Here is a 9,002-nt window from a genome sequence, read left to right as displayed (position 1 = left end):
CCACAATAATGCAATGAAACTCCTTCCCCCAAGGCAGGGTGGGATGCTGAGGCCAAAAAAAGATTAAATTCCCTGTCCAAGGCCATTCATCACCCATCACCTCCCTGCACACACAACACTGTGTGTAACATGCTCTAGACACAACCCCCTTCTCCTTTGAGACACTGATGGATGGCATTTATATTGTGCCGAGATGCACCGAGTTCACACTAGGCCACTTGTGCCAAGAAAGCAAAACAAAATTTTAATGCAAGATTAAAGGGAAGGGAGAAATGGAGAGAATTTAACCTCTGCTGAGTGCACAGCATATCTCATCTCAGCAACGGGCCAACTACTCGCTGCAGACACCCAGCAGCCTCCCCGTGCTGCTGTCTGCGGTTGCGAGCTGCAGGGAAGATGCATGAGCAGAGAGCAAGGAGGCAAATACCAGTTCCTACCCGCAGTATGTCCAAAGGCTTCCTGCAGCTCCTCGCTGGATAAGGGTCCCCCCCCGGAGCCCAGGATGGAGTCCAGGTCCTGGATGTCAACCTTGTCTCCTAGGGTAGGGGGGAAGATGGAGCTTGGTTAAGTTTGTTCAAGGAAGGAGAGCCCAAAACATGGACAGAAGCCAGGAGGGAGGCTCTTGGCTGCAGCTTTAAATGCCTCACCTAGACGGGAAAGTTTCTACCATCGGAAACTCTCGTATCCATGGAGGATTTGGGGATTTTAGAGAATCTCACCCCAAAACTGCTTCCCAAACCAGGGCCTTTTTGGCCAGGCAGGCACCTAGGCAATGCACTCTGGCATCCCAGACTAACCCCCGACTCCTTTACAGCCCCGGAGGTTCCATCAATGGCTAAAGCCCTGAGCAACCTGGTCTGATCTCATAGGTGACCCTGCTTTGAGGTTCCTCCCAGCCTGAATTATGCTGTGATTTTGTGTCCCGAGAAGTATCAGCATTTTGGCTTTTTTATTCCAGTTCTTTCTCCTCCTCACCCCCACTTTTTTTCTGCACAACAAATGCTCCAGATCCTGAACAGCCCTGAGGTGCAGATACACCCACCATCCACAGCCACATGCTCCAATTTCTCCTGGAGCCCCTGGTCTGCTATGTGGGTTCCCATCTGGGCTGGATGAGACTTCAGCTCTCCAACATCAGGCTGCTTCCCTAGAATCAATGGAGAGATGTGTTTCATTTTGGAAAATTTCATATGGTTCTGGGTTACAAATGCACCTTAGATTGACGTCTAGCTGTACCAGGAGGAGCTTTGCTCTTTCTTGGATTTATGAACAGCCATCAGTTTGCAAAGGATGTTGGTATGTAAATGCTCTCCACGGAGAGCCCCTATCGCACTCAGGACCATTAATGCAAGAAGGTTTCTTCTTAAGACATAAATGTGATGCCCTTTTGTAAGGTGCAAAGCTGGGCAGAAGGCTAAAGAGCAAAGCTAAAGCCTGCCAGGTTTCTCCACCTTCAGCAATGCTGAAGATGGCAGTGGCTAGCTCTTACGGTTCTGCCATTACCACCACATGTGCAAAGCAGGAGGAAAATGCTCCCAAACCATAAGTTGCCCCAGCTGGCCTCGGGGTGAGAGCTGAGCTGCATGAACCTGGAGCTGAGACTGAGTCCAGGAGCTTCATTTCAAACCAGCCACCAAGGCGGTGCCAGCTGCAGGGTGTCTCTGGGCACTTGGCAGTCCTGCAGAGGACGAGCCCAGTGAGCACCGTTGCCCATGAGTCTCCCCGGGCAGGTTTTCATCGTCACATGTTTAACTTTCCTACGCTGCCAGCCCACGTGGCAGCACAGCAAAGAAATGTCAACATGACCATCAGGCTCCGCAAAGCTCAGCGTGGCCCGGAGGAGTTCACACCGGCTGGGCAGGACCTAGCAGCCCTCGTGAAGGGACAGTCACTGCCAGTATCTTAAGCGACAGACTGCTGCCATACTGACCTGCTCCCCATCTGCCTAAATGCAGGGCTCTGCATAATGTTTTACTGCTTTTCTGCTCCCCTCCTTCCCTCCAGGATGCCTCAGACTTTGCCCAGATGCTCCCTTTCATCACCAATAATTTTGGCCAGCACGTGAAAACCAAACGCAGCTTTAGCAAGAGGTGCCCTGCACGGAGTTCAGCCTACAAGCTCGGGGTGCAAGGATGAAACTGGAAAGGAACCGGTGTCTCCAAGACGCTTTTCTGGGGAGCCCCGCCTGTGCTGGATCAGAGGCAGCCCAGAACGGCGGGGAGCAGCCGAGCAGCGCGTACAGACATCACCATCTAGTGGCCCCGAGCGCCAGCGGCGTTGACACGGCCCGAAACCCGCAGGTTCAGCAGGGTTAGAGTTATTATGCTCTCAAATGGCTTCCCTTGGGGAGCAGCGAGCAGCCGCAACCGCGGTGTCGTCTCCTGCCCCAGGAGCCACCTCCAGCTGCACGCGCTCCTTTACACCTCCCAGCGCATTGACTTGCCCCAATTTTCAGGGGAAAAGAGCCACGCCAGACTGCCGGTTCTCCTGACTGTGGGCCTGATCCTGGCAGCAGCCATGTCCGACGACATTAAGGGCCCAGGAGCTTTGCTGGACGGGGCTTCATCTCATCCTGCAGCCCCACGGGAAATGGCAGAGACCTTCTGCGTTACAGAAGCTTTGTCCATCACATGTACCCGTGCATGGGGACACAGCACTAGGGAGGTGGTACAGAGCAATGCTGTTACTCCTCCTTGCCTCAAAATTAAATTGCTTTAAAACAACGTAAAGATCACTTGGAGGCATTATGCTACCATTAAAAGTTACCAGAAGAAAAGGCTGTAGTAAGGCAGACCCAACGTGAAGACATGACACCAGGCGTCTCAAAACCACCACAACCTCAAAACTCTGGCTCCGAGGGATCGCAGAGATCAATGGTGCTACCCATGGTCACAAACCTCTCACTCACATGCGGTTTCAGAGAGTCTCCCGGTGCTGGTCAAGCTTTTCATAAATTCTTTAAAATTCACCTTCTCGTCTCCTACAGGAAAAGACACAGGTCAGACAGGGCCAAAGAGCCTGGTGGTGACTGGTGGGAGATGGAAAGGTCCTGAGGTGAGTTCAGCCCTCAGTGACCTGGAAAGAGGGAGGCTTGGGGAAAATTAGGCCAGGGGATAACAAGTGTGAGGCCAGCACATCGACGATGCAGCTATTTTCAGGCTGGGCACAGTTCGTGCTGCACCGTGTGGGCAGTGTCACTAACCCAACACCGGAGCGTTGACAAGGGGCAAGGCTGTCCCCCCAGGCCCTAGAGGAACGTGGCTCGTCTGGGTAATTCCCTGAGGTCCTCCTGTGCGGCTCACCGGTGACAGGGACCCTACTGAGCACCTCCCGCAGCTCTTCCTCTGGGAGCACGATGCCCATGTTGACCAGAACTTCTCCCAGCCGAGACACCTCCATTTGGTTGTCCTTGACTTTTCTGATGACTTCTAAGGCTTCCTGCATGGCTGAAAGTGTGCGGAGAAGATACGTGAGTCAAGACCCCTGCAAACAGCGATGCAGGGAGGTGTTTACCCCATCCTTAGGAGATCCTGGCCATACCCAACGTGGAGCTGGGCCTTGCTGCCACCACCGTCTCCTCCTGGAAGCCTCCAAGGGCCGTCTCCACCACCAGAGCCACAATACCCTCCCCAAAAGGCGAATGAAGGTGGGGACGGGCAGAGCATCCCCCAGTTCCTCCCATGACGCACATCTCCAGGGTCCCCCACATCATCGCAGGTACCTTCCCGACAGGTCACACGAGACTGCCCCAGCTACGCGCCACACCGGTACAGCAGCTGGGGCTCATGGCACAGTGGGGGCTGCGAGCGGGACCTGCAGGGTCGGGCTCTCCCCAGGCACACTCACCATCCACAGAAACCTGCTCCAGCCCTTCTTGGATGCCCAGGTGGTTCGCGCAGGCCAGCAGGTCACTCACAGCCAGCTGGTCACTGTCGAAGGCGCTGGTGGCACCGATGGTGTCTTCTGGTGCTGCCAGAGCGGAGAAGGAGCCACACGGAGTCAGAGCATGGGCTCAGCCCCCCTTCGCCACCGGCCGCAGGGCTTTGCAGGAGCGTGCGGACCCGCTGCCAGGCTGGCAACACGTGCACCAGGACACGGACATGCAGCAGGACACGGACATGCACCAGGACACATGACACAGGGAGGATTTTTAAACCATGTCCCAGTCCTGCTACTCACCCGTCCCCACTCACCCAGACGGTCAGACGGATGCTGGGCGCTGCTCAGAGCGGTCATGAAAGCAGCCAGGTTCACCGTCCCGTCTTCTGCACCATCCCAACCAACCCCGGCACAGTGGGAAGGACATGGAGAAAGGGACAGAAAAGCAAACAGATGTTTGAGTCAAACAGTGGCTAGAAAGTGAAATAACGTGCTCTGGAATAGAGCATGAGCTGGCAGAGCGCTGGCTGCACTGATTTTAAATTCACCTTTCTGGACCTTTGAACTGCACGAAATCCTACTTGAACCAGTTACTGAACGGAGCAAAACTGGCTTTAAGCACAGGTTGTCCTAAGCTGGAAACATCTCTATTAGCAGTTGTCATGGGCTTGATTTAGACTAGTCCAGGCTCGTTTAAAGCCAGGTCATAAACCAAGACAACATTTCTGACTTGGCAATATCAGAGCACCCCTGGTCTGCACAAAATGAGGGTCCCCCCATCAATGGGCCCAACTGTGCTGGTGGGAAGGGGGCAGCTCCTGCACCCAGTGGTGCTGCCTCCAGTTTGCACCAGTAGAACCAGTCTGAGACACTGTCACCTCAAAATTAATTGTGCTACGGAGGGACGTTACCCCTCTGCGCAGTTGAACATGGGAGACAAGGACACGTCCCCTCCTGCGGGACCCCAGAGGAGGGCAGGGGCCGTTGCAAGACTCACTTTCTGGAGCCACCTTCTGCAGAGCCTCCTCGAACTCCTGCTCCGTCGGGCGGATGCCCATGCTTTGGAGCATGAAGCGCAGCTTTGCGACCTCGACATTATCTGCTTTGATCCCGTCGATGTGCTCAGAAGTGTCCTGCAAGGCTGCGGAGCCCACAGAGAACATTGAGATGGTTATTGGGTCCCGCTAGCGGGCGTTTATTTATCCACAGCAATGCTTGCAACAGAATTAGATGCTTTTCCAGTGCTGGCACTGGGCTGGATGGAGCATTTTCTGACAAGACACTCTGTGCCGAAGGCCCAGCCTTGGGGATGAAATGGGATGCTAAAGACACCCATATTTTTTGGGTGGTCAGTGAAGTGCCACACAGCAGTCCCGTCTCCATCGCCCACGGCCATGCACAGCTGCCTCTTACCCTCCTTCCCATTGCTGGTCCAGCTGCTGTCGGCCGGCATCTCCCGAGCCCGCGGCCTTGCAGGTCCTGCCGGGGAAAGAGCAGCTCGGTGACAGTGGCACCAAGGCTAAATGGGCCGCGGGGATAACCAGCAGGTGCAAAAATCGTGCTGGACACCACGTCCCCGCTCGCTGCAAGAGGGCCGCGCTCACCCGCATCCTCGCGACGGAGCTCGGACTCGCCCAGTGCCACCACCCAGTCGGAGACGTTCACCTCCCCGCGGGCATTTAGCAGCCCCGCCGGCAGCGTCCCGGGCGGCAGGCGGATGCCCAGGCTGAGCAGAGCGGGCTGCAGGTCCTCGGCGGCGATGGAGCCCTGCTTCATCTTGCCGAAGGCCTCGTAGACGGGCTGGAAAGCTGCAGGCACCAAGAGAGGGAGAGTGGTTCCCGCAAAGCTGCCCAGCCCAGGCAGGGGCTGCTGGCGTGGGCGGCAGCGGAGAACGTCCCGTGGATGTCTTCCCATAAAAAAAAAAAAAACCTCAAGAAAAAACCTCAAGAAAAGAAAAAAAGACCTCAAGAAAAGAAAAGGAAAAACAAAGCATATTTTGCTGTAGCCTCTTTGGGATGAGCCATCTCTGTTCCCCTCGCAGGGCGAGGGAGATTCGTTCCCACGGGGCTGGGAAGGAGCAGCTTGGCTCGGGAGTGGAAAGCCTCGCTTAGCTGAGCTAAGACGGGAGTAAAACTCCGCCGATACCGACTCCCCCGTCCCCGGCTCACCCTCGGAGGCGGCAGCGGTGCTGGTCTGGCTCAGCGCGCCCAGGAAGCCGTGGAAGTCGAGGGTCCCGTGCGCTGCAGGAGGGAGCGGCCGTTGGCACGGGGCCCGGCACGGCAGTGAGTGGCTCCCGGGGCCGGTGCTCACCGTCGACGGGGACGAGCTCGAGGGCCTGCTGCAGCTCCGCACCGCTCGCCGGCAGCCCCAGCGCCCGCAGCACCCGCGGCAGGTCCTCCACGTGGATCTGCCCGTGCTGGATGGCGCGGAAGATGAATTGCGCTCGCGGCAGCCCTGCGGGGATGGCCGAGGGGTTGCGGGGGGCCTCCGAGACCTCTGCCTTGGCCGGGATGTGACGTGCCACCTCCAGACCTGGCTGGGGACCCCAGTCCCTAGCGATGCCCCTCGAGCAGACCCAAAGGTGCATCCTATGCTCCCAGTGCCGGTGGCAGCTGGCTCTTCCCAAACTGGTTTGCAATGGGATGAGCTCACTGGCACCAGGAGTTACCTTCCATCTCCAGCACAGCCTGGTCCTCATCCTCTCCCGCCTTGTCGTACGCGTCCGTATGGAGGTTGCACGAGACTTTCCTCTTCCTACCGAGGGAGCAGATGGACACACCACGAGCGTCAGCACCGAGCACCCGTCCCACCCAACCAGGGGGACCCTGGAGGGCGCTGGCTACCGAACCTGGGTGCCGGCACCGGCTGGTGCCTGTGTTACCTGCCGTGGGGCGCGATGGCCCCCGATGCACCCGGCGCCCCACTGCCGGCCATGTCGGTGGGGCTGGGGCCACCGGGCTGCGGTGCCCGGGGGAGGCTGCCCCCGTCGCAGCCGGCCCGGGAGGTGCGCCGCGGCTGCCGAGCCCGGCCGTAGCTCCCGTCTTTGCTTTTCCCTTTCTTCTTGCCCGCCGGCCACCGTGGCTTCAGGAGCATCTCGATGGACGGGGTGGTCTAGGGCCAGGAGCGTCCACACCATCAAGCTTGGGCCGAGTCCAGGGGAGGGGAGCGGGGGGACGTGGTGCCCCCATCCCCATGAGGGTCTCCAGGAGCCTTCACTGCCCAAATCCATCCGCAGACCAAATCCTCCCCCGTGCTTCCCAGAGGGGATGAAGGTCCCCACGCGCGGCCCCGAGCCTGGTGCATCCCCGGGGTTGTGCATGTCCGAGGGGGTCCAGGCACACGCGGGCCGGCGCTGCCCGCCCTCACCTGCGTCCCTTCCTCCACCTGGGCCACGTTCCTCCTGCACACCATGTGCTGCGCCGGGTACGTCTCGGCCATGAGCGTCAAGCGCCGGGGGACAACCCACCTGCGGCACCGGCGGCCCCGTCACCGCCCGGTGCCTCTCCCTGCCCTCGCTGGAGCCGGGCGGACGCCGGCTTGCCCTGCATTCAAGGAGGAGCCCCCAACCCCTCCCTGCTTACTTGGGGGTCTTGCTGGACGTGGAAGCCCTCCTCGGCGTGGAGGTCCTGCTGGGGGCCGTCACGGCACGGGGACACGAGGACGTCTCCCTGCCCTGCGCCGAGCTGCGCCGCCGCTGCTGCCCGCCTGCCGCGGGGCCATGGGGTTTCGGCAGCGCGCCGGGCTCCATCACCCCCTCGGCTCGTGCCTCCGGCTGCGCCTTGACCCTGCTGGGGACAGGGGGGCACCCGCGTGGCACCCCAGGGCCTTGCACCGAGGCCGGCAAGGGTGCAACGCGGTGCTCTGAGTCGCCCTGCCCCGTGCGTCCTGGCCCCTCGTGCCAGCTGCAAAGCCCCGGGGACGGGGACCCCGATCCCTTCCCGGACCCTCTGGCAGGACGCACGGGCCCCCTGAAGTCAGCACGCTTCCCGCAGAGCCCGGCCCGTGCTTTACGGACGCACACACGCGCTGCTCCGAGACCCGCCTGCCCCTGCCTCAGTTTCCCCATGTGAAAAGTCAGCAACGCTGGCCCTGTTGTCCCCTTCCGTCACCCTCGGGCTGCCGACCCACGGCACCGCGGACACCGGGCAGCACAGACCCGCCGGCGCTGGGGCCACCTTTGCGCTGGGCGCGCGGCCGTCTCACCCTGCAGACGCCGGCTGCCTCGGGTGCCCGTCCTGCCCCGCGCTGGTCCCTGGGGTCCCCGCTCCGCCTGGTTCTGCCCCGTGTCACCGCTTTTTCTGATGTCACAGAGCGCTGAGGAAGGGCCGGTGGCCGCGGGGCATTCCCTGGCGCAGCTCGGGGACGGCGCCGGGTGCCGAGCTGCCCGCAAGCACCGCACTCTGGGGGGGTCCCCCGGGGTCTCCAAGGCACAGGACAGCACAAGGATGGGGACAACAGAGCTCTTGCTCTTCCTCCTCTTCTTCCTCCTCCTGCGTGTTACAGCCCAGCTCTCCCTTGGGCACGTTTTCCTCCCCCTGGGCCAGTCCTGCGTTTGAAACACCACTGCTCAGACCAAACCGAGCTCAGCCAAGCCCAGACTAAGCCTGTGCCCCCGGCGGTGCTGGGGAAATACCAGCGCCGAGCCCCCTCCCCGGCGCAGCTGGGGGCACTGAGGGCTGCCCCAGGTGCCTCCGCTGAACGGCCAACGCACACCGGCTGCGGCCTCGCCGGGGGCCCCGGCCACCCGCGGAGGAAGGCCAAGCCCGCGGCCTTCCCCGTTGGGCGCCGTCTCTGCCCCGTCCGCAGCGCCCGGGCCGGCACCCCCGTGCCGAGGGGCATCGGCCGGCCGGAGAGCGGCCCGTCCCGCTCCGCGCTGCCAGCGCCAGACCAAAGCCCCTGCGAGGGTCTTTTTTCCCTGCCACCTTTTGGGCCCCAAAGCGCTGCTCCGAGAGGTGCCAGCCGTGGCCGCTGGGTGTCCCTGCAGCCCCGCGCGTGGCGGCCTGCGACACGGTGCCCGGTGGGCGCCCGGGCCTGGGTCCCGCTCCCGGGTTCAGCGCCTTCGCTCCGGGGCCAGGCCCTGGCAGTGGCCGCGATGGCCCTGCGGCCGGCTCGGCCCGGCTCCC

This window comes from Dromaius novaehollandiae, chromosome 22 (genome assembly GCF_036370855.1).
Source record: "Dromaius novaehollandiae isolate bDroNov1 chromosome 22, bDroNov1.hap1, whole genome shotgun sequence".
In the NCBI taxonomy this organism is placed as follows: domain Eukaryota; kingdom Metazoa; phylum Chordata; class Aves; order Casuariiformes; family Dromaiidae; genus Dromaius; species Dromaius novaehollandiae.
This window is presented reverse-complemented; position numbering follows the sequence as displayed.